We start from the raw sequence: 6,000 nt of genomic DNA, 5'->3' as shown, positions 1-6,000 counted from the left end.
AAGGCTGAACTCCATCCTTTAAAATTATGTGTGAATGCCTTCCCCACTCTTTTACTTCTAACTCACTCAGTGAGGATTCTCTCATTCGTTCAGTTTAATTGGATAATTACAAGAATTTAAAGAAACTAGTTCTTCCCTTCTGGTATTCATGTATATTCACCAGCAAATACTTACCATGTAGTTATGAAGGGGCCATTGAAATCACTTTGAGAACGCTTAATGGAAGAATATTCCCTAAGGCTTTTCAGGGATCTGAAGAGAAAGGATGCTCACTTGTCTGTTGGTGTCCCACCATCACTGTCCTGGAGCCACTAAACATGAAGAACTTGGTGAACAACACTTCACCCAGAGAGGTACCAGTTACATAATTGAAATCCAAGTAACTGACACTTTTCAGGGCAGGACACTGCACAAAGAAGCCTTTAATGTAGAGGTTGAGTTTCAACAGATACTATTATCACCTGCTGCTTTACTCACAATAGTTACAACTTGATACTACTCATTATTCCAAGGAAATGCCCACTCTCCTTTCTTTCATGTCCCATGTTACCCTTAGTGAAGACCCTCTCTTCTGGATGATCTTTAGTAACAAAATAAAAGTTCATTAGTGATTTCCTTGCTTCTTTATTAATATATTCAACTTTTGGTACATATTAGTCATTGGACTTAGAGTTGTTGGATAGTTACAATTTTAAGTGTTTGTCCACCTCTAAAGTAAGAAAAAACACCCTGAAGGCAGAGAAAGATGACAACTGGGCAATACTTTGAGATGATCATATTTCCTGTGTTTGTTCTATGGGTGTGGTTAGGGGAGAGAGAGAAAAATAGAGTAAGACACTTGAAAGCTTTAGGGAGATAAAGGGATATAATTTTTAGGAAATGACTCTTGGTCTAGTGGAAACTGCCAAATTTACCTCCTGTAGGAAAGGGATACAGGTTGCAGATAATGTTAAAGTATTTTTTTAGGAACTGCTGGTAGATTTTCTTATTTATACATCAATAAAAAACTCTGTAGACAAGAATATTAGTAATTAGAAATATCACTTATCATGAAGATTAAATAACATTATATAAAATATACATTTTGAGACTAAAAACATGCAAAGATAAAAAAGCAATTATGCTGGCATAATATACCTCCAAAATTTTAGTAATGACTACAAGAATCTTTTTTTCTAAGCTCTTTGCTGGACTACAAAAATACTTTCAAAATTGGTTTACCTATATTTTTCTTATTCCTAGATTCCAATAGAAACTAGTGCTTCAAGAGAAAAAGCTCACAGCTGAACAAGGTCACAATACTTACTCAAATAATTATTATTTTTTTGTGGGTCTGGTGATGGAACCCAGGGACATTTGACCTCCGAGCTACACCCCCTGCCCTATTTTTATTGTTTATTTTGAAACAGGGTCTCACTAAGTTGTGGAGGGCCTCACTAAGTAGCTGAGGCTGGCCGTGAACCATGATCCTCCTGTCTCAGCTTCCTGAATGCTGGGATTACAAGCATGCTCCACCACGCCCAGCTTCAAATAATTATTTCAGAGCTAAGTAATCAACAAAAAATAAACCATCAAATGGCAAAACTTCAGAATTACTAATGATTGAAAGCACTTAAGATATTATGTCATATAAACCTACATTTAAAACAACTTTAGCCAGGCACAGTGGCACACATTTGTAATTCCAGCATTCAGAAAGTAGGGACCATAAGATTGAGGTTTGTGGACAGCCTCAGCTACTTAGCAAGGCCCTTCGCTACCCACTGAGACCCTGTTTCAGAAATGAAAATACTAAAAACTAGGGCTGGGGGTATAGATTTGAGGTGCAATGATCCTGGGTTCCATCCCTGGTACTGTAAAAAATAAAATAAAATAAATAAAAACAACTTCAGAATCATATAGATATAATCACACATCTAAAATAGAAGCTAGTATCAGAAAATAAGTTTGATGGACAAAAATGAAATAAGCAAACATTAATATGGATTTTCTCAACAATAATTCCAGAGAAAAATAGTAATGAGTAATAATTCACAAGAAAACACATAAAATATAATGATGAGATACAAACTTATACCTTCTTCAAATATTTAAGAATAAAAGTTGAAATTTTTCCAGGAATATTTAACACCTACTGTATTAAGTTCATTCTCTTTATAGAGGAGCAGAAAGATCTACTATGTATAGCTATTCTTATCACTTAGGATTAGACCAGTGGCCACAATAAAAACCTAAATGATCCAGAGATGCCTAAGAACCCAGTGTGCCATCAGGGCACTCAAGGAATACAGAAATGCCAAAAAAGCATCACCATTCACAGACCACAAAGATTGAAGAATATGGTTAGCCTTATTTTATTCAGACACATCATGGTGTCTTCTAGTCTCAGTGACTCTAACCCTTTTAAGTGTGGCATTGCACACAGCATGGGGAATATAGAACTTCTGGCTCAACATAATTCCACGAAGTTTTTATCATTGCCCTTGGTACAGCATGGTACACATAATTTGAAATTGATTTTTAAGAATTGTGTGGGAATGGCTTACTCAGTCACCTGTAACTTCTCTGGGGATCCTCTCATCTATTCAGTTTATTTGAGTATATTCAAGAATCAAGAGTGAAATTCCAAAATGCACATGATGTACATTCATAAGCATATCAAAGTAAATCACTAAGCAAAACATGAGGAGGGAAGGGAAGAATTTAATGGCTTGGGAATTGGAGAAGGACTAAATGAGTAATGTGTATGTATGCTTCTACCATCCTATACCTAATTAATATGTGTGATTACAGTGTACCAATAAAAATAAATTAAAAAAGAATCAATGGACTAAGAATCTTCATCCCCTTTGATTTCCTTCTATAAGCAAGTGTTTGAAATTCAACCACTCACATTTTGCTCAGTCTGTACTTTGTTAAAACAAGACCATTTATGTCATTTTGAGGATGCTTTGTGGAAGTGTTTCTCAAAACCTTTTAGGAATTGGTGAAGAAGGATGTTCAATTTTTCTTGTTGCTGCACTGCCATCACTGCTAGGAACCACTAGGTATGACAAGTTTTGTGAGTTTTACTCTACCAGAGAGGGGCCAGTTAAATTCATGTAATACAACTAACTGGCCTATCTTTGGTTAGAGCACTACACACAGCAGGCTGAATGTAGATATTTGGTTCTAATAGGTTCTAGAAACACGTGGGCCTTTTTCTCACACCAATTACACATTGAAAGATGTATATCTTTATTTCTAATTAAAAGGAAATACCCATTCAGCTTATTCAAACTGTATGTTACCCTTGATGATGATCACCCAGTAAAGTATCACACATGCACCCTGTTGGCTTGGGGTTTATCACATATTGCCTTAATGTCGAAATACATTCCTTCTATAACAATTTTTTGCAATTATTTTTGGGGTACTGGAGGTGGAACCCAGGGGTTTTCACCTTTGGGGCTATACTCCCAGACTATTGTATACTCTATTTGGAAACAGGGTCTCACTAAGTTGCTGAGATCTTCACTAAGTAGTTGAGGCTGCCTTTGAACATTTGTGATTCTCCTATCTTAGCCTCCCAAGTGCTGGGATTACAAGCATGCACCACCACACCCGGCTGCAATTTTTTAAATATTAATGGGTATTAAATTTTGTTAAATGAGTTTTCAACATTTATTGATATGATCATTTGATTGTTTTTAGCTCTACTTATGTGGTGAATAACTTGTAATGATTTGAATATATTGAATCAGTCTCATTTTCCTAAGATGAATTCAACTTGGTCATGGTGTAAAATTTTCTTGATGTGGTTTTGAATGCACATCACTAGTATTTTGTTTAGAAGGCCTTCATCTATGTTCATTAATGATATTAGTATATAATTTTCTTTACTTGAGGTATATTTATTTCATTTTTCTATTAATATGATACTGGCCTCACAAAAGGCATTTGGAAGAAGTTCAATTCTTTCAATTTCACAGAATAAATTGTGAAGTATCAGGTTTAGTTCTTCTATAATAGTTTTGTAAAAATCATCTGGCAGCCCATCTGGACCTGAGGTTTTTTTGATGGCATAATTTTCATTGCTGTTTCTATTTCTTTTCTTGTTATTATTCAGCTTCAGGTTTCTATATCCTCTTCATTCAATTTAAGTAGGTTGTATGTGTTTATTATTTTTATTTTTTATTTTTTTGGTTTTTACGTTTTTATGTTTTTGGCCTTTTAATTTTTTAAATTTTTGAACTGTATTCATACATCACAATAGGATAAAGAAAACTTTTGTAGACATCCATGCACACATCACCCAGTTAGCTCCTACCCGATCCCCACCCCGTTCCCTCCCCACCCCTCCTTCCCATGCTGGGCTTAGTGGTTGACATCTACAATTATAGCAATTTATCCAAAATTAAAAATGATAATCTCACATAACAGTTTCATTTGTCTGATACCAAACTTTTGATGACTTAAAAATAACATTTCAATATTTCTTTTTGCTTTCTTTCTTACCAGAGAATACTTTTCTTTTTTTTAGGTGAAACTATCATAAATTTATTTATTTTTCAGAAAAAATCTGTCCTGATATGGAATATGAACTCTAGATACCCAAAACGATCTCAAAAAAAATAAACAAAGCTAGAAGATATATATTTTCTGATTTCAAACCATATAAAGCTACAATAATTGAAACAGTGTAGTACTGTTCTGAAGGCAGATATGTAAATCACTGGAGTTAAATAAAAGCCTAGAGCTAAATTCTTCCACATATTGTCAAGTTATTTTTGACAAGGTTTCCACGAACATTTGGTGGAGGAAATAATAATCTTTTATCTAAATATTGTTGAAAAATAATTACATGAAAAAGAATAAAACAACCCTTACCTAACACCATATACAAATATTAACTCAAAATAGATAAAATACCTAAATATAAATCTTAAGACTATAAACTTTTAGAAGAAAATCTGGGTCATAAAACCTCACAATACTGAAATTGGCAGTGATTTCTTGGATATGATTTCAATGGCACAGGCCACTTCCAGCCCAAAATTTCCTACCCAGCAAAACTTTCTATCAAATTAGATGGGGAAATAAGAAGCTTCTATGACAAACAGAAACTGAAGGAATTTATGTCTTCAAAACCAGCACTAGAGAAAATACTCAAAGAGATTAACTACAAAGAAGAAATAGGTAACACACACCAGAACCAGAGAAACAAGATCTTCCATCCAACAGACAACTAAGATTGGCTATCTTTGGAGATTATTTATCTTAGTCTTTTACCTATTTCTAAATTGTATTATTTGCTTTTATTGTTGCTAATTTTTAGGATTTCTAGTTGGAATATCAATATACCTTCAGATATAGCATTTGGAAATATTTTATCCCATTCTATCAGTAACTTTTAACTCGGTTGTATGTGTTTCGAAACTTGAGTTCTTTCATGTTTTCAATTTTATTGTAATATAAATTTTAAAAAGTTTCAATTGATCCTCTGAATTTCCCTACTATCTGTGATGATGTTTCCTTTTTCATTTCTGATTTTAATAATTTGCATTGATTCTTGCCTTCTTTTTGTTAGGTTGGCTAGGGGTTTGACAATCTTTTCTTTTCAAATAACCAGCTTTTTGTTTCTTTGTTATACTTTTTTATTATCTATTTCATTTATTTCTGCTGTGAATTTAATTATTCCCTGCCTTTGGGATAAATGTGTTCCTGTTTTTATAGGTCCTTGAGGTGTGTTATTAGCTTGCTTAGGTTGCAACTTTATGCTTTCTTATGTGGGCACTCAGTGCTATAAATTTTCCTTTTAACACTGCCTTCAAATTATCCCATAGCTTTTGGTATATAGTGTCTCTTTTATTTAATTAAAAATATTTTTATTTCTCCCCTTATTTCTGTTCTGATAATTTCCTCATTCAAAATTTTATTATTCAATCTCCATGTAATTATAAAATTTCTTTTGGTCTTCTCCTGTTGTTGATTTCTACTTTCACTCAGTAGTGATCTTAG

This window comes from Muscardinus avellanarius, assembly GCF_963383645.1.
Source record: "Muscardinus avellanarius genome assembly, chromosome: X".
Taxonomy (NCBI): domain Eukaryota; kingdom Metazoa; phylum Chordata; class Mammalia; order Rodentia; family Gliridae; genus Muscardinus; species Muscardinus avellanarius.
The sequence above is the reverse complement of the archived record's forward strand: the minus strand, read 5'-3'. Positions refer to the sequence as shown.